General features: G+C 41.3%; 1 protein-coding gene across 4 annotated transcripts in view; it reads left to right on the forward strand.

Moving 5' to 3' along the window:
- PIK3CB (phosphatidylinositol-4,5-bisphosphate 3-kinase catalytic subunit beta) overlaps positions 1 to 19,507 on the forward strand; it is an 87,667-nt gene that overhangs the window by 29,917 nt on the left and 38,243 nt on the right. For all 4 annotated transcript variants that reach the window (XM_066193928.1, XM_066193926.1, XM_066193930.1 and 1 more), the window contains one exon: positions 8,195 to 8,310. The gene's annotated coding sequence lies outside the window, so the exon portion shown is untranslated. The remainder of the gene's footprint in view (positions 1 to 8,194; positions 8,311 to 19,507) is intronic.

Genomic DNA, 19,507 nt, shown 5'->3' on the forward strand with positions numbered 1-19,507 from the left:
GTGCTTTATATTAGCTTGGAGGAAAGGTAAGTGTATTTTTAAGTGGCCCCATTAAAAAAAGATCCATTTAAGTGACCACATATAATTGTTCCACCTGATGCACAGGCTCACTTTGATGACTGTTGGTGGAAATGTTTTTGTCAGAAGAAAATCTCCTTTACTGCATTTAAAAAAATAAAGGAGAAATTATTCTTAAAAAGTAGGTAGAGACAGATGGTAGTGCAGCAGCTAAAGTATTTTTAAAACATCATATCATAAGATTAAAAAGTTAGTCTTTAGTGTATTCTTGTCATGGGAATAGAAATTTGAATGATTAACCCCTTTCTATTTATAGCTGTTTTCTCTGAGTTATTTCTGTTCCAGTTAACTTCTAGGTAAATTTTATGGGAGGGCAGAGCAATTCTTGCCTTAGTCTATCTCTGCAGCTCATCATTTTAGTATCCTCAAGTTACTTTCTCTTTTACGTGAATTTCACAAACCACGGCTGAATTTTCAGGTTTATTTGTTATTTGATAACTTGCAATTTTCATTGTGTGCAACTGCAGGATTTATTGAGGCCTTCGACATTTGGTGACTCCTTTTGTCTCTTTTAAACACTACTTGCCGGTGTTTAAAATCCTGGTATATCAGTGCGTAGAGGTGAATTCCTGGGGTTATTGCATCAGGAGGAGTGGGGGGTGCAGGCTCTGTGCTGTGCTGGTAAAACTTGAAAGAACCAGACCAATATTTACCAATTTCTGTGAAAGGTTTCCACTCTCTTGATGCCCGAAGTTGCTTCTTCGTGGTTGATTTAACTGGGACTTGCTGGCCAGGAAAGTAGCACGCTACTCTCTGGGTGGTTTTTAGCTCTATTTGTTCAGTAATAAAGCGTTTCTACCATGCAATGACAATTTTCTTGAAAAAGAGGTAGTGGTTAGACCCCTTATACAGGAAGGGTTCTTCAGAAATGGCAGCATTCCTGAAATCTTTGGCTCAGGCATCTACATTTTGGTGATTAACAGACCAGTTAAGCTCAAAAAAGATTTATTGGGGTGTGGTGGCAAATTAAATGGTTTGTTGTTAAACTTTCTATTGTTCTGTGATGTACTTTTCTCTTGCAAAGTACTGGTGAGAAGTAAAATAGGATTTTAGAGGGGCTTTGATTTCTTTGTCACTTATCTTGGGCGAAAATTTGGAAATAGTTTAGGGAAATATTTTTTGAGCTTTTTCTTGGAAAGTCACTCTTCTGCTGTCAAGTATGGTGTTGAGAAATTTCTGTCTTGGTCAAGCCATCATTGTTTGTGTGAAAACTGAAAAACCTTTGCTTTCAGTTGCAAGGGTCACTTTTTTGGTGTCTGACTTTGTCATGTTTTAATAATTGCTTTCTTAAATACAGATACTGCTGCAGCAGGAGCGGCTCTTCTGTGTGCCCAGGTTTGCATCCCTTGTGTCCTACTGCTCCTGCAGTTTGGAGTTGGCAACAGGCTGGGGTGCAGAATGCAATGAAGTTGTCAAAGCTCTGGGAGAAGAAGGAGGTCGTGTTGATTTGTCAGGGGGAGGGTGGGTTTTGGATGCCTGTTGCCAGAAAGTGGTGTAAATACTGGTGTCATAACTGCGTGACAGCAGGAGGATAAATACCCAGACTGTAATCTATCTGCTGCCTCTCCTCCATCCCTGCACACCTTGCATCTGGAAATGTCAGAGATGGTGTCATTTCTTGGGGCTCCAGCACTGCTCAGGCTCTGTTCCCTCTCGGACTGTGGAAGGGAATTTCTCTCTGAAGGGCTCCTGACACCACAAAACACTTCTGCTTCTCTCAGGAGTAAACCTGTGGGACAGGTAGCTGGTGAATGGACCGAAACCTTTCGTTGACAAAGGAAGCCAGAAAACGCTGTGTAGTCTAAATTACTGAGCTGAGGAACATAGAAGGGTTTGGGTTGGTCAGTTTGTTCTTACAGCAAGTATTCTGTAATTTTAGGCGCTGTGTCCAAAGGCAGTGTAAAATATGTGAATACTATTCAAATCTGACTTTTGGATCCAAATTCAGATTTAAACTGTTGGTTTGACAACAGCAGGATTGTCTTTTGTGTTTGTTTTTCTTGTGGGGTGTTTTTGGTTTTGGTGGGTTTAGGGTTTTGTTTGTTTGTTTTTGAAACCAAGCACTCTCTTGCTTCTAGCCTGGGATTAATCCAGATTTGGAGTTCTTAAATTATGTAGTATTATAAATTTCCATGTAGAAATTATGTTTCATATTTTAAATATTTTTTTCTATGAGGCCTCACTACCTGAAAGAGGAGGGAGTGGGGAGCAAGAGCAGATTAAAATGGACACATTTATTATCTAAAAAAGCTTAATAGATTTGCTTTTGAGTGTTGGATATAGCTGGAGGTAAACTGCATTTATTAGATGCTTGTATTTTTCCTTCTTCAGCACAGGAACTATTCTTAGTGATTACTTCTAGTTTCAGATAGTATTTACTGTATACATGTTAGTGATGGAATGCTGTTATTATGTATGATGTGGTCATATTTGGAATCAAACAGCAAGTTGGACTGCAGAAGCATATCTGTAAAATACCTTTAGGTATTTCTGTGTTGGTTCAGTGTCTTGCAATCCGCACTTGGCAGTTTATTTTAATCATAAAGAACAAAGCCTTTCAAGTGATACCTGGAGCAGGGTGGGCAGTACTTCACAAAATGGCTCATAATAGTTAATTACTGAAAAATTGTTCAGTCTTGCTTTTTAACTCTGTGTTCTCATGTATATAAATTCAAATATGAGCACAACAGAAAGCAGAATTTGAGAACTAAGTAGAAGTAAATTTGCATAGTTTCACCGTATTAGGCATTTCACAGAACGTAATTGGGAAGTGAAACATGGAGACATGAAAAGCAGTGAAGAAAATAGACTACGCAGATCACAAACAGAAATCACAAGTAGTGCTACTAATAACATTTCAAGTAACTCAGTAATCGTGGCGGGATCTTCACAGAAACAGGATGAAGACTCAATTTCTCTGTTTAAAGTGCAGGTAAATATTTATTAACGTAGTAATTTTTGGGTGGAACCACTTGGGGTTTTTCAGGGTTTTTATATCTCTGACACACTAGTGAGTAGAAAATGCATCAGCAGTAAGGGCCACGTTCAGGTGTTCCTGAAGTTGGAGGAAATGCTTCAACAGTCCTTATGCACCTTGGGCCTTTCAGAGTTTAAGGCAATCAGAGAGAAATCATGAGAAAGGACATCATAAACTTTAGAATGGCTGAAAATGTCTCATTAAATAAATGTAAGATTTCTTCATTAAAAGTGATGGTGTGGGGGTAATTTTGTTTGAGAGCAAGACCTCATGTTCTGCCCAGTATTTAACTCTAGATTCAAGAGCTGCTTAAAAGACACAAGTGTGGGATGTAATTGTGTTGTGATAGAAGACCAAAGAAACAGGTACAGGGATTGCTGTGCTGCTGGCAATTAATGCCCCTGCCCTTGCCCCCGAGACTTCTGTCCTCAAATACTGCTTTAGATGTAATGAAAATCCATGCCGAATCAAATATTTCATTCTTGCTTGCAGCTTGTTTTAGGATGTGGAAAGCTGAATTTGGGTGTGCAGGGATGGCAGACAGGCTGGTTGGGGCTTCATTGTCTCCTGCGAACATTTCTGTGGGTGTCACAAGGGCTTGTGTTGGGTTTGTTTGCACCTGCCTAAACTGCTCAGTGGTTAGGCTGGCCCGGCTCAAGCCTTTGGGCCTCACACTTCACGCGTAGGTGAGGATTTCTGGCACATGTAGGTGAGAGCTTCTGGGAAGAGGAGCACCGCTCTGTGACCGCGGCTTCCCGTTCTTCACTGCTGGCACCCACAGGGAGTGACCCAGAGTTGGGAGAGCTGCAACACCGGCCTGGAGATGAAAGTGACCTGTGGGCCCTGGGAGGAGTTGCATCTTCATGTGGATGAGTCTGTTCAGTCTGAGCTATTCAGTTCTTCGTCCCCAGCCCTGGAGCTGCTGAGCCAGCTGGGTGATTGCTTGTGCCCTGTGCTGGGTCGGACCTGGACATGGGCTGGAAAGCATTGCTCGCTTGACTCTGTGTTTGTGGAGCAGTATAAAGCAAATCTAAGCACTTGTTTGTGAGTCATCTGCAATCATCGAAACACTGCTGTTTTTATAAAACTCTCACACTCAGCCTTGAACTTTGTGCTTTTTGAACCGTAGAGTACCGGACGGAGCACATCCTCCAGCCCAGAGCCTCTCCTCGGATGTTTTCTTGTTCTGCCCTTGTCATTAGAAGTGATCAGCGCTGGCAGGCAGCCCTGGGTGCTGAGGGCATTGCAGGGTCTCCCCTAGCAGAGACTTTGCCAGTCTCCATCTCAGCACACTGCCCTCAGGTCAGGGCATGACTGGCTGCCTGGCAGAGCGTGAGAGGCGAATTTGCTGTCTCGAAGCCTCTTTTTGTTAAGCTTCCTTAACAGTGATGTGTTCCCCTTCTGCTTTGCCCACAGGCATTTCTTTTGAAGGTGACAGAGCAGGAAAAAAAAAAAACAAAACAATTGAAACGTTCTGGGGAAATTAAAATGAATTATTTTTGTTTAGGTTTCTGTTTGTTGATCCTAAATAGTGCAGGTGATTCCTTCCCATCTGGAACTATCTGTTCCTTGGTGCTTTAATGGAAAGTCGTCATTTTCCAGTGCCAATAAGTGCGGACAGTCTTTTGCTCTTAAGTTTGACTTTATTGTAAGGAAAAAAAAGTTTATTTGCCTCACAACTCCAATCAGATTGAGTTCTAAGGTACAGTCAGGGAGGATGCATCACTAATGCACCCTTCCCCCCCCAGATAAATTCAAATGCCAGTAACTGACACCCTGTTAAAGAATCACTATTTTCAAAATAAAGACTTAGTGAAAACTTGCAAGATCTTCTTGATATTGTCTGGCAGTTGCAAACTGAAAGGGAGCTCAGCAGCATGTGTCACCAAGTAAAGAAATGATTCGTTGTAAAGCGTGTCAGTCTGTGCTTGTGTGAGTACAGATTTGTTTTAACCCAGCCCGTTGGGCACTGCAGGGGATTTCACAGAGGTGAGCCAGGGCGAGGCGAGGCGGCGCTCTGGGAAGAGTGAGCAAGGCTTCCTCACACTGTGATTCAGTGTGGTGGGAGACTGAGCTCCTGCCCTCAGTCACCCGCTGGAGAAATGTAATTATGGTATTGAGTTCTTCTTGGTGAAGATACAGCTGACTCCAGCTTCAAATCATGCTTTGAACGGTTATCTGTTTAGCTTAAAGAATAATACTGGAAAATGGTAAGTGGTCTCTGTTTTGCTCATCTTCAGGACTAAGAAAGAGCGTAATCTGACTTACAGTTCTGACATAGGTGTCTGCTTTGAACTCATTTGGTGTTTGCAATTTCTGTCTCTGCCTTGGTTTTTTTTTCTTTTTTCTGTGGTGGTTCTTATGCTATGGGAACTTGCAGCTCTATGCCTGTTCAGTTTTGGTTAAGAGATTTTGTACGAGATAGGTAAGTTTCGCATTTCAGAGAAGTCTGAGGCTTTTTAAGGGATAGTACTGGTTTCTGACCAAGCACCAACCTGGGAAAGTAGAGCACGAAGAAGAAGGCTGTCCTGTGTGGGACAGTGTGCTGTCCACAGTCAGTGAGGTGTTTTGTCTCTTGATGTTACTGCAGAAATAAATGCCACCTTTAAACGGTCAGAACTGGCCTGTGCTGCTGGAGATAGTCTGGGCACTGCGTTGTGAGGACAGTGCTTGTGTAGAGCTCTGCTGTCTGGATCAGCTGACACACAACACTAGGAAATATGTCAGAAACGCCTCTTTCAGGTCTAGACTTTAGCCTGCATTTTCAACCTGTGCACTCCGGTGTGCGGAGTGCCGAAGCTGGAAGTTGCTGTCGTTTAGGCAGATGTGCATTGCTGAGAGCTTCTCTTTTGCTCCCTCTTTTAATTCCTGGATTTGAGTTGTGATGGCTTAATTACCGGCAGTGAGTGTTCATGAAGAATTTTGTGCCTGTTATTGTTGCAACTTAAGACTGAGGAAGACTGAGTTGCTTTATATGTTTCAGTATTCTTTTAAGTTGAAGATATTTGGTGTGTTTACTGATGCTCCACTTCTGGTGTGGAGGTGGAAAGTGTCCTGGCTGCCCGTGGTGTGTTCTGCAGCCCATCAATACCACCTCTCTTAACCCCTACTCTGCTGCTTTGAGAAACGGGAAAGGTTGGTCAGGAAAACAAGGCTGCACACCCTTATCCCTCTAATGAAGGATGTGTTTCTCATGCCTGAACAAAGCAGTGAGTGCTTTGTTTGTGTACTTCAGTTTAAGGTCTGGAGGGCTGGCTGATCCCCCACAGTTGGTTGTAGAGGACCAGCCTGTTGTCAATGTGATGTCTGAGCTGCAGAGATACGAAGTGCAAAGTGAGAAAAGAGGGGAAACTGGACAGGGAGCTGAGGTGAACACAGGAACTGTGACAGGAGCTACTCACAATGCAGTGGTTTGTTTAAGCTGTACAATTTACAGACCCTGGGTAATTTCTGGGCACCCACCATCTGATTTGTCATCATGTGCCTAGTTAGCCATTGACCTCTAGAAGTTTGGGATATCCAACTTCTAGTCAAAGAGTATCCTGCTCCTGCCACGGGATACGGTTCAGTCACACACTGTGCCCCTTGTTTGAGGGGCCACAGGTCATGCAGGATTTCTTCCTTGGGTGGAAGTTCTGTTGTCACGCCTGTTAGCTATAGTAGGATGCATTTCACACCCCCGCCTAAGATCCTCCCTGCTGGCCAGTAGCTTTTGATTCGGATTTTTCTGATTCCACGAAAGCATGAATATTGACAGGACATTCCAGGCTGGTAGGTCAGCCTTGGTTCTGTGAGATTCACACTGTTGCTTTCTCCTTGCAATTTCCAAATTACGTAGTACTGTCTTCATTTTTCTCTGTGTTGTTTTTTTTTTTTTCTTTGGTGTGCTCCCTGCTGTAGGCTCCTAGACATCCATTTAGCGAAGTTTCAGGACTAGCTCATGCCTCTGTATATAAATCAAATAACTCAATGTGTGTGGATTGGCTTCTTGCACACCAGGTGAAAACCCATTTTGGGACAACACCTTTACGCACCAAAGGGTTGTGCGTGGAGCAGTAACTTAACTTTTTTTAGGCTTAAGTATTTATTTATACAGCGAGTATTTATTCCTCAAAGCCACCGAAGAGGCTTCCGAGGGCTCTTTCCACGCCAATTCCCAGAGAAATTCTGCTCTGTGTGGGACAGGGCAGAGACAGCCTTCCCTCCCTCCCTCCCTCCCTCCCTTTTGGTCACTGTACTGTGTTGAGTTCTCACGAGCACTGTGGGACCTGCCTGGTGTGGTTTAGAAAAATAATTGTTTATGGGAAGTGCAGTGTGTTTACAAGTCTTGTGCTTTGTGGCTTGGCCTACAGACCTGGAGATAACATCAGTGCAAACTGATAGTACTTTGTGCTCAGGGGGGATTGAAGTAGTTCTGGTTTACTTCTCTTCAGTGAGAGCTTGATTTGCAGGGTGAGCTAAGGAGGATGGTGTCTTGGCTCTGTGGAGATGTTTTGCCCTGTACATCTGCAGGGTGTTTGCTGGTCAGAGACCTTCTAAACCTTTGACACATTGAACTATGAATAGGAATATGGGATCGCTTGTGTCATCAACTCACCTTCTGCATGGAACTACAGATGATATTACACTGTTAAAAAAACCCAAATCCAGCAAAATCCCCCCAAACAAGTGAAAAAACTCCACCAAAATCAGCTTACTGCCCAGAGGAAAAAGAGAAAATGTACTTAAGATAATGAAGGCAACTCTGTCTCCCTTTTTTTTTTTGTTTTAACTGCGATGGACGTCTGCTGGTTTGATTCAAAATGTGTACAAAACCTTGAAAATATTTGTAGCAGCTAAGAATGCTTTTGAGTAATTAATGATCATAAGACTTATTAGAATAACTGGCATATACAAATTATTACTTCTTTTTTTTTCCTTTCTGGTAGCAGGGTGTTTGTGGATTTGACATTCATTTAGTTGTTAGGTTAATCACATTGGGTAATGGGAATGTGGTGCTGTAGTCTTTGAAGGCAGAAAAAAATAGTGTGATTATTCAGGTATTTCTGCACAGAAAGTTGGTGCAGCTTTTAAACCAAGTACAGATTGCCGATTTGCTCATTTGGTCAATTACGTTATGTTGTGTTTTGCTTTTTTTAGATCACATTGAGGTCATCTCGTGGAATCTTCTGAAAAAACAAGAGTAATAGGAAGAAAATGTTTAATAAAAGTATTTTTGCTACACAGTCTAACTGAAACAGGAAAGGTTCATTGGAGTAAGTATCACAGGGCTGGGGTTTTTTGGGGTTGTTTTCTATTATCTTTTGCTTGTAAAGTCAGCATGGTTACTAGGCTTTTATTGTATTTAACTTTGCTGTAGTTATATTAAAGATATAAATGGATGACTCTGTACTCATTTCAGTTGATTAGCTGGTAATGGATTCCTGGATTCTCACTGAACCATCATCCCTCTTGGAAGAAGTTGTAGCTTGTGAAATTGAAATGGGTTTTGGGTCTTCCTCTTGGCTGCTGTTGTCTGCTGGCTGTGGTTTTGAGCAGGGAATTGTCTGGTATAAATGTGATTACATATAAGCTCCTATTTGCTGGAAAAAGTTAAAGCACTGCTTGTATTTTCCAGGGAATTTGATAATACGCCCTTTTTTTGTGTGTGTAACTCTCCAGTCATGGCTTTTCTGAGTGACTTAAATGTTTTTGTTGTCACTATTATTTGTCCTGTATTATAGTTCCAGCACTCATCAAACTTGCTTAGGTTTTCAGTTTATGAATGTCAGATACATCTTTCTTTCACTGTTGGTAGTTCACTTCCAGCTTTTTGAATTCTGAGCTGACACGTGTCTCATTTCTGATAAGAGGCCTCTCTACCGAATGCAGGGACTGTGGATTACACTTTTTGCTACCAGATAAATAGACATTTATATCCTGATACAGTATAATTCTTAATTTTGGTGTACTTAATGTGTTTGAGGTGAGAAATGTAATCATTTTTCTGCCACTTTGCATCAGATTGTCAGATGTTTAAACATATTCTCCTTAGAAAATGGGAAAAAACTGCCTATGCCTGATGCATTTTACTCATGCTGTGTGATTGTGTGAATGTAATTCTGCAGGAGTCACTGGAAATACTCCTGAATGCCTGGTTGGTAATGAAAAAGATCTGGCCATTAGAGGTGAAAGGGGTGAGAAGTCATTTTAGTTTAGAAGAAATACATTTTGGCATATGCTTTATTACCAAGAGGAAATGACTCCTCTTAGCTTCTTCTTTGTACACGGATGTGTAGAGGGTATAATGATTTGGGTAGAAAAATGTCTGTGGAACCTAATCAGGCAAGAGAAGCTTTTCATACTTGCTGTTTTTAACAAAGTGTTTTTAACTGGCAGAATAACACATTTGGATTGATTGATTTCCTGCCTTAAAAAAACACTATAAAATTTTCACTTCAATGTGGATTTGAAGAAGTTAATGTGCGTCAGTTCCCTTTCTCTAAGTACTTGAAAGAAATGCTACAATTTTTAGTCAGCACATTTAAATTTGCATCACTTCCTGATCTAGGCCAAATGTCAAGTGATTGGTAAATACTCATGCGCAACATCCTTGTGGCACCTGATTCTGAATTCTGAGCCCTGAAGTTTTGAGGAGCTGTGTTAGGTGGAGTTATTTGTCTTTTACTGCCACATTAGATTAGACAGTAGAAATACAGGCAGCTGTTCTCAATGGCCCAGTACAAATGAACCAACCAAACTATTTGATTCCTGCACACGTAGTTTGAAGAGTTAATTCTTGACTCCGGTAATCAAGTTTCTTAAACAGATAAAAAATGAAGTTGCAACTGAGCTCCCCAAACAAATAAAGTTAAGAATGTCCACTGGAGACAGCTTTAGTCATTTTAAATCATTGTATTTAGGCTTATGCCAGACAAAAAACTTGTTCAGGTGTTCCATAGTGAGTGAACTTGTGTTTCTTCCCTCCCCTCCCCCCCCTCCCCTTTTTTTATTAAGAGCCTCAGAGAATTCCATTGTAACAACCTAAAATTTATTCAATTTTTTCCTTTTTTGGGAAATGTTTTGCAGCTTGTTTGGTTTTTTGTTTTTAGTTGGACATTTGTGTGTACTTGTGTGCGTTTGGATCATCACAAGGTATTTCGCAATTGGAATTTTTAAATTGAAGTACTAAGAGCATGAAAATAAACTCTGAGCAGCATCTCTATTCACGGTTAAAAAGCCAGGTGGAGTTCTTGTGAAGTCTTAGAAGCAGATGCTGAATCTCTCAGCTGGAGAAAAGTAACTCCAGGAGCAGTCAGGCCCTGCTGAAGCGATGCTGAAGGCTCCAAGGGTTCCTGCATTTCTGGGATACTGTGGAGTCTCCATCCATGGAGACTTACAGAATTGTGTGTGCAAGCTCTAAGCAACATGCTTTAACTTCAGTGTTGGCACTGAGCTTGGGACCAGCTGGCTCCTAGAGGTCCCTTTCAGGCTAAATAGTCTGTAATTCCTACGTAATCTTATGTAGTTTTGGTCCTTGTGATGAATGCCCAGAGCTACTTTTGGCTTTATTACCCTCAACGTCATGACAAAAGGGTTTTTTAGGATTGTGTTTTTCTACCAAATAGCATTGTATTTCAACTCGTCTTTGTAAATAAATAAGTTTCATGAAGAAGGTGCGTAAAATGCATCTGAATATTTGCATTAGAGTTGAGCTGTTGGATTTCCATCAGTGTTTGGTAAGTCCTTTACCAGTCCTGTCCATGTAACAAATGGCTGTGAGCAGCCGCCTCTGAATCTGTGTGATGGGGGCATTGAAGCTGGTGTTGGGAGAAAAATAACTGCAAAAATCCAGACCAGACTATGTAAGAAACAGACCCCATGAGGAAGAATTCCTGGCCTGATGAAGCGTGTAAAATTTATATTTTTTCCATTAAAGGGCATCTTTCTACTTGGTAGCATCCATGGCAGATCTGTATGAGACTTGAGCACAGTCTGCTTGTGTGTTTTGGTCTGTGTGCCCTCCTTGTAGGTGAAAATTTCACTCCTCATTGATATTCAACTGGTTTTAATTATTTCACTGCCTCACCTCCCTCTGTAGATGCACACAATCTGTCTGCTGGAGAGTAACCCCGTTTCCTAGAGGTTTTGATCAAAACACCAGAAATAATTAGAAGGTGAATCTTGTAGTCCCTGTGTGGAGAGGTATCTACTTATAGGAATACCTCAGTTTCTGATTTTAACTTTTTTTTAAAGTAGAATGTAATATAGATGTAACATCTTTATAGTCAGCTGCTGGTGAGATTTGATGGTCTAAGTCCGTTAAAGGAGAGGCAATATTAACAATTTATATATTTAAATGTCTTCTGAGTGGAATGTTTCCTTTGTGTTTACAGTGGAATAAAAAATTATTTTGAGTGGTAGAACAGGCAAGGAATTCTCTGAGAACAGAACTAATCCTGGTTTATTATTTCCTAGTTTTGTTATCAGCCTGTTAAAAAGTCAACCACAATTCTTGTTTAGCAATGGGAGGACAGGACCCTTACTGTTTACTTAGTACAATAAATCAATAAAAGCACAGATTATTAATGCGTCTTTTCAGATTCATGACAGAGACATTGCGTAGCAATTCTAATAATGGCTTGGGGTGTTAGAAAGCCAGGCCTTTAGGCTGTAGTTTTGCCTGCATTTTTTGAAATGATCTTGAGAGCTGTCAAGTGGCCAGGCAGCCCTGAGGCTGCGAGGAGCTGTCACTGAGCCACTCCTCTCCCTTCTCTCTGCACCTCCCTGTGCTGGCACAAGCACTGGTGCAGCTTTATGGAAACACCCGACTTGCCTGGCTTCTAATGACATTTTTATTGGGGTTCAGCTCCTTCTCCTCCTTCCCCATTCAGTCTGACTGTCCAGTCCTCCTCCTTCCCTTGTGCCTCCTCCATTCACCTGTTTTGTTAAGCTTGGTTTTGTTTGTTTGTTTAAAATATTAAAATATCCAAGTGAGTGTGCCATCATTGCAATGTTTAGTCTGTTCTTGGAATTCAACATACCCTAACATTTCATGCTGGCCTCCTGATGCCATTTGGTTTCTTCTTTTTTTTTTTTTTTTTCATGATTTTTTTACATGATCTTTCCGTAACTGCCCCTGAATACCTTCAAATAGAGATCTGTCTCTGGTTTCATTTCCAGGTTGGGAAAAAGGCAACACTCCCTCTAGTTCATGAAGTATCAGCAGTGCTGTGCAGGGTCCTAGAAAGGGAGTTACCTGGGTTGTGAAATCACCAGATCTTTTCCCAAATCTTCAGTCTCACCTTTCTGTCCTGGAGCTGGCTATACAAGTGCATTGGGCCCACTCTGCCTGCTGCTATTGAAAATTTTCCAAAATACCTAAGAGAGCTGTTGAGAAATGCTTCTAAATGTGATTCTACCAGATGTTTTCTCACAGCCCAGTTGATATAGAATGCTGAATAACTGGCCTGGGCTTTTTTCCTTTGAGCTTTTCTCCTTTTTCTCTCCCCGACTCTGTTGGTCAAGGTGTCAAATGAACTGTCACTCATATGACAGTGCTTTTCTAATCTGCTGTTTTCTTCTATTCCTTTATATTCCTTCTTTCTCAACCGTGCAGAACTGCCTTCCAGCCATCTGAAAGGGAATGTTTCCTCACACAGTTCCCAGCTTCAGTCTGATCCAATGATTGGATGCTTCTAAAGACAATTTCACACAGCAGTATTGAAATGTGAAAGTTTTTCTTCTCCCTGAAACTGACTTTACTTGCACAATTCAAAAGGATGGCTTGGAACTCTTTATTTATATTTTAATGTATCTGTGCAGTGATTTCAAGGTAGAGCAGAGGATGGCTGTGAGTTAGCTGTGAGAAGATGGGATGTTACTGTTTTGTGTTCCAGAATTAGGTGAATTGTCATGCCTGTGAATTGCTGGAAGTCTATCAGAAGCCTGGGATTTAAGTTTTATTCACTTGTTCAGTTCATCATGGATATTCTTCAGAGGGAGCAGCAGCTGTGTGTACTTGCCTGAGTATAAAGTAACAGGAAGTAAGATTTTCCTTTATCCTCACTGTTCAAGCCAAGTCTACAAGTTCTTCTGAGTCTGGAGTACCCTTTTGGTGGTGTTGTTCTTTACATGTAGACTTGTTTTCCAGGAGAAAAAATCTGAAGATAATCTTATTCGCAGATAGTTTTTAAACTATACTTCCATTGAATTGTAGAATGATTTTCATAAAAAGGGATGACTGGAGGTAATCTAACCATCTGTTCAAATGAAGTTACTTAAAATTAAATTAAATTAAATTTTAATTTGTAACCAGTTAACATGTTTGCATTTTTTTCATATCTCTGAGTCCTGTGTAAGTCAACTGCAAATTCAGGTGCTCAGCATTTCTTGAAAACTGGGCCACTTTTGTTTAGAGGCATTAAATCTGAGTAGAAACTGCATTCATTGTGGGTATAAAATCCTGACTTCAGTTTTTAATACTTGGTGCATGATGCTATGGGTACATCAGAGCAATAAAGCTACAGGAGATGAACAGACAAAATAATCAGAGATCTGGGATAAAAAACCCTAATGAAATTATCTTTGTTTGTGGAAAATTAGCTGTATTTCATGAAGAGAATGAGAGAATCTAGACTTGGTGGCTGAGAGACCACTCTTGGTACCAGTGTGAGCACTGTGAGGGAAGGAGGCTTTGAAAAAGGCCTTTCATGTTTTCTCTACATAGATATTTTTAGAAAACTAAATGGTGATATTTTTATTCGGTTTTCTGTAGGAACCCTGACTAAATGGACATTTAATTTTCCATTCCATAGGGCCAGCTCATGTGGCAGTTGAACTAAACTGCTGGGAAATATTTATAGTATCACATGATCTTTAAAAATAACTTTCCAGTCTACTTTGTAGATGTCTTGAATTCTTAAAATCTTTGCTATTGTAGATAGATACCCATGAGATTCGTGGAGGGGAAAGATCTTCGCTTTGCTGATTTAGGCATTTGTATTTATCATCAAGTTGATTGTATTTTATTTTTAGATTTGGAAGAAGTTTGGATGGAAATTCACCTGTGCAGCTGTAGAAGGCCAGAACCTTAAGTGGGTTCACTCTTTAGGGCTAAATGAGAATTCCCCTGGCGTGGTCTGCGGTGGCACACAGACCACACTTGAGTCACCACTGCATGGGGTTCTGGTTTTAAAAGGGTCATTATTGATCCTGTGTGACCGGGGAGAGGAGAACGGAAAACACAGTTCTTAATAGCTCATGGCACTGTTGGAACAGGTGGTGCTTGCTCCTGTCACATTAAACCTTTAACCCAAATCTCAGCTGCAATTCATTCTCTACAACTCCCTGCAAAGTGGTTGTGCTCAGGTGGGGCTGGTCTCTTCCTCCAGGCAACAACTGACAGGAGAGGACAGCCTTAAGCTGTGCCAAGGGAAATTTAGGTTGGATGTCAGGAGGAAGTTTTTTACTGAAAGAGTGATAAAGTACTGGAATCATCTGCCCGGGGCGGTGGTGGAGTCACCATCCCTGGATGTGTTTAAGAAAAGACTGGATGTGGCACTCGGTGCCATGGTCTAGTTGACGTGTCAGGGCTCAGTTGTACTTGATGATCTTACAGGTCTCTTCCAGCCCAGTGATTCTGTGATTCCTCCTTAAGCCCAGCGTCACCCGTGCCTGTTCTGTCGGGTGAGGGCCGTGTCCCCCCTGCGCCCTCCTCTGCACGCAGCCCGCTGCTCAAGGGCGAGGCCGCTCCTGGGCCCGTGGAAAAGCGGAGATGTTTGTTCCCGGTGTTTTCCACTGTGCGCCTGCCGCGGGATGGGACGGCCAGGGAGGGGAGAAGCTGAACAACACTGCTCTGGCTGTGGGCTGCCCTCAGGGTGGGGTGAACGGGATGGGAGCGATGAGGGGATGGAATGGGACTGATGACGAGATGGGACAGGAGCGATGAGGGAAATGGAATGGCAGCAATGACATGGAACAGGGGCGATGAGGAAATGGACTGATGAGGGGCTAGAACAGGACTGATGAGGGGAGAGGGTGGAGCTGGTGCCCAAAGTGCCCCTGTTACCGCCTGTGGCAGTCCGGGGCGGCTCTCGGACACTGCCCTGGGCTGCAGAGCAGCTCCCAGGGATTTGGTACAGATTGAGAAAGAGAAGAGGATGTAGTTCTGCAGAGCTGTGAGCTGGCCCTGATCTAATGCTTATATTTGTCTATAATGTCTTCAGAAGAAATCAGACTCTTTCAATTTTTTAAAAACTTTTTTTTAAAGGCCTTCTGAGTTTCATAGGACATAAATCTTCCTGCATATTCAGGCTCCTTTTCCATCTTTCTATTAAGTTCTTTTCCCTTGTTTCTTCTCAGATATTTCATTTATAGCTTGCTCATCTTTTTATAGTACTAGATGTTTACGTGGTTAGAAAAATAATTACAATGATAGTATTGTGTAAGTGCTTAGTGTTTCTCCTACTTAGACTACGTGATGTGCTGCTGCTGTTTCCTAGAAAATGACTGTGGTCAGATTGTCATCTTGTCTGTTCTGGACAGTAAGATACTGTTTAAACACTGTTCTTGGGTGTCTGGATGGGGTGGCCCTTTTCACTACTGCCAGACTTTTGGGTTTTTTTAGCCCCTTGACTGCTACATGACAGAGCAAGCAGTAGATAAAGAGCTGTATTGATCCCGGTGATGATATTCTTCGATGTGGTGCTCAACAGTTGTAACAACTTATTACATAAAGCAAAAATCTGGATAAGCAGAGTGCCCTTAGTTTTTGCATATCCAAAATAAGTTGGCTTCGGATATTTGTCCTTTTTGTAAATATTCATGGGTTTAGTGAAAAAAGAAGAGTAAATCCAGATTTAGATTTAACTTGAAGAGCTCTAGATATTTCTGTGCCCTTAAAATGCACCTGTGTTTAGAAGAGATGGTGTAAAAGAAACTTACTTCTTAAGCAAAATTACTTTTTAACATATAAATGATCCTCCTCTCCAACATTTTGCCATCTGTTTGGGGTGATAGCATACTGATTTCATTCTGAGAGAACTGACCACGTTTCAGGGGTGGGTGACATCATTTCATGTGTAAGATAGCTCATCTAAAGACTTTTCCAAAGACTTGATGCTCAGGAGAATAAATGCTGTGAGAGATAACAGGGCATCAACATTTTCCTCTGACACTGCATTATATGTCCGTTTATAATTACCACCTTCTTTGCAGTTACTTTTACTTGTGTTTTATCAGTATTTCTCTGGATTTTATTTCAAGATAAACCATTGAGCATTGCATTGGGTTTTATGTTGGTGCTCTTTTAACAACAGGAAAACAGATCTGAGGGTGAACGATAGGGGATCTGTGGTGAGTTCAGGAGTAAAGGATTTAATGACAGTGAGTTTTCATAATTGCTGCATTCTTCAAAACATTGCTTTTAGAAGAACTTATCTGACGCAGATAAATGTTGAGTATTGGTGACAATTCAAGTGGATTTGGTACTTTTTAATGTCTGAGTCTTTTGCTGATAATGATAAATTCTTTTCAAAGGAGAGTTCATTGCATTGTTACTCCATGTCTCATTCTTTGCAGTGCTCCAGACAGGCTCTCTGTGAGCATGTTCTTGGGCAGCTCTTAATTTCAGGAAAAATGTACAAACTCCCTCCCATGCTTATCCTTTGTACCTCCTTGGTTGGCACTGTTTGATGTCAGATATTTGCACCTCCTGGGTTTAACTGTACATGTGCAAGTTAACTACCCAGCACAGGTAGAACTGATTTCCCCAGCTCTGGCTGCAGTGGTGGGAAACCTTTGCAGCTGGGTGGTGCTGGGCTCTCAGCATCATCCTGAAGGGCTCACGATGGATTTGAGCTTGGCACAAGATAGTCTTACCTGCCTTCAGGAAAATGGGTGGGTGGTTTAGATAGAGAGCACAGCCCCAGTGTGCAACCACAGCTCCTGAAATCCTACTGATCCTTTAGTCTAAAGAACAAGTCCGGAACTCCTGGGAATGTTCTGGAACACTGTGCAATGTTCCAGTGGTTCTGCTGTGGCCAACACTAGCTGGACTTGTTGCCTACTTTTTTTTCTTTCCAAACTGGTTTTGCACCTGCTTTGCATAACCCAGGACATATGATTTTAGTTCTATATGTTTAGTTCTGTTAGGGGGAAAACATGAGTGAGCTGGAATTCACTCAAAAATACATGCAGCTTACTTTTGACTATGTCTGTCCTTAAACTGTTTTAGAAATCAATGAAGAAGCAGCCTGCTTCTGGTAGCCCTTTCTTTGTTTTCCCTTAGTTTGTTTTTTTCCTTTTTTCCTTTCTTAGTGGTCTTGTTGGTTAAATGATGAGATGTACTTTGAGGTGAGGGGAAAGCTGTAAGGTCTCCTGACTTCTGGAATGAGGCTGTTAGCACCAGAGCAAATTCTATTGTCTGTCTAGAGGTGGCAAGTCCATTAAAAACCACAACAGCAACACCCAGTTGAGAAGTCTTGTTTTAGGGCTTCTTCTTTGTGTACATTGTATCAGTAAATGCCAAAATGAGTAATGAATTTCCTTCTTCTGCAGATGTTCTACTCATCTGCGTTCCATTTCATTCCATTAGTAGAAGCAGCTCTGACAGAACTGCTAGTATATTAAAATACAAATTACTAGGAAGGCAAGTGTGTGGGCACACACATATATATGAATCTGCAATTTGCAGGTAAAGCTTAGAGAAAATTTACACTTTACGTGGGAAGGTTTGAATGCTGTTTGTCAGTACTACCTGTGCCTTAGGGGAGCATTTTGTATTGGACTTTGCTCCTGTGAAATTCAAAGTCATTGATTAGACACTTGAGGAGCCAAGGTTAAGTGCTGGTTTAATTACTTCCTTCTTTTGTGAGTGGGGTTGTTGTTACTGCGACAGTGGGCAGGAATAGCTATGAGGTTAACGGCCTGAAATAGCTTTTTATTATTATTTGAATTGTTGTTTTTTTCCTTTAGCTGGAAGTTGTTTAAAATGTCTCTGGTGCTGTTGCTCCCAATCCAGATGGCTTTTTGCCTTTGTTTCAGTTCCTAGATGTGATATTGTTAGTTAGTCACCGGTGCCACCACACGTGTCCCAGCTGGGGCCGTGATTCATCCCCAGAGCTGCTGTGGGTTGGCAATCTTGTGTTTCTCAGGATAAAAACTGGTTTTCTCTCGAGCCCTGTGATGTCAGCTCTGGGGGCAGAAAGAGGCTGCTGGCTGCAAAACACACTGACCTGCTTCCTTGAGGAAGGAAATATTAAGTAAGTGCCTGAAAGCAAGAATAGATCCTCAGCATGCTCAGATTGGTGAGATGGCTTCTCTTCCCTTTTTGATTGAAAATGCAAATGGATTTTTAAAAGATTCTGGTGTCTGTGCTGGAAATCTGTAATTATAAACAAGTGTCTTACAAGAACTTTATAATTTTGTGTTGTGGTGTTTGGGCCCCAGGATATGGAGCAGCATTTTTAAGTCTTGTTTCCTTGAACATTTTAAACTCTTGTTGATGCGCTAAAGTGGTTTCAACAACTGCAACTGTGAAAAACATCTGGAAGAGGATGAAAATAGAAAAGATGTGCTGAATTAAAGCAGGAATGAACTATATACAAGATAAGTACATGAAACAGATTTCCTTGCTGCTGTGCCTGTCCAAGTAATGCTTTGTAATGGAAATGCCTCTTTATTTTATCCTCATGACTGCAGAAAATAATTGCAAATGTGTGCATCTGAAAATGAAAAATGTATTGAACTATTATTTTTCACTGACTGCTAATTTCAGTTAGAACAGAATTGCAGCCAGCATTTTATGAGTACAAGTAACTGTATGGAGGAAAACAAATAGTATCCCATTAAAAGAGTAGCTTGTGGAAAATATACTGATGGGTCATGAGGAATTACACATTTTTTCTGGGCTGTTTTTTTGGGTAGATGCTGTGTTATTCCAACAGCATGGTCTGTGCTGGGTGTAATGATGGCATCACGTTTTATTTCTTTCCCTCAGACAGCTCAGAGCTCCCACACCGTGCTAAGCTTCACACATCCAATGATTAATGGATGGATTTGTAAACTGTGGTAACTCATATAAAATACCTTCATGTCTGATTTGTTATTCTTACCACGCTGCCACCTCCAATTATTTTTGCTTTAATTCAGTCTGCTCAGTGTAATGGACTTTTTTTGGAGGAAAATATGGACATAGTGGTGGTAAAACTATTATTTGATAGTGATGATAGTAGGAGCTCCCTAATGATTGCTTCTATTGAGAAAAAAAGGGCTTTTCCTTATGTACTTATGCTTTCTGAAATTTCATTTATTTGGCATTAATGAAAACTGCTATATATCCATCTAGTACAAACAAAATATGAAGTGATCCATGCATTAGTGTGGTTACAAGATGTGTTGGCAGCTTGTGGTGGTCCTCACAGCTGTGCTAATGCCAGATGGAAAGGTGTTGGAATGATTTGAGAATTGTTA

Source organism: Chamaea fasciata, unplaced genomic scaffold, assembly GCF_029207755.1.
Source record: "Chamaea fasciata isolate MVZ Bird 193981 ecotype frontalis unplaced genomic scaffold, bChaFas1.0.hap1 SCAF_11, whole genome shotgun sequence".
In the NCBI taxonomy this organism is placed as follows: domain Eukaryota; kingdom Metazoa; phylum Chordata; class Aves; order Passeriformes; family Sylviidae; genus Chamaea; species Chamaea fasciata.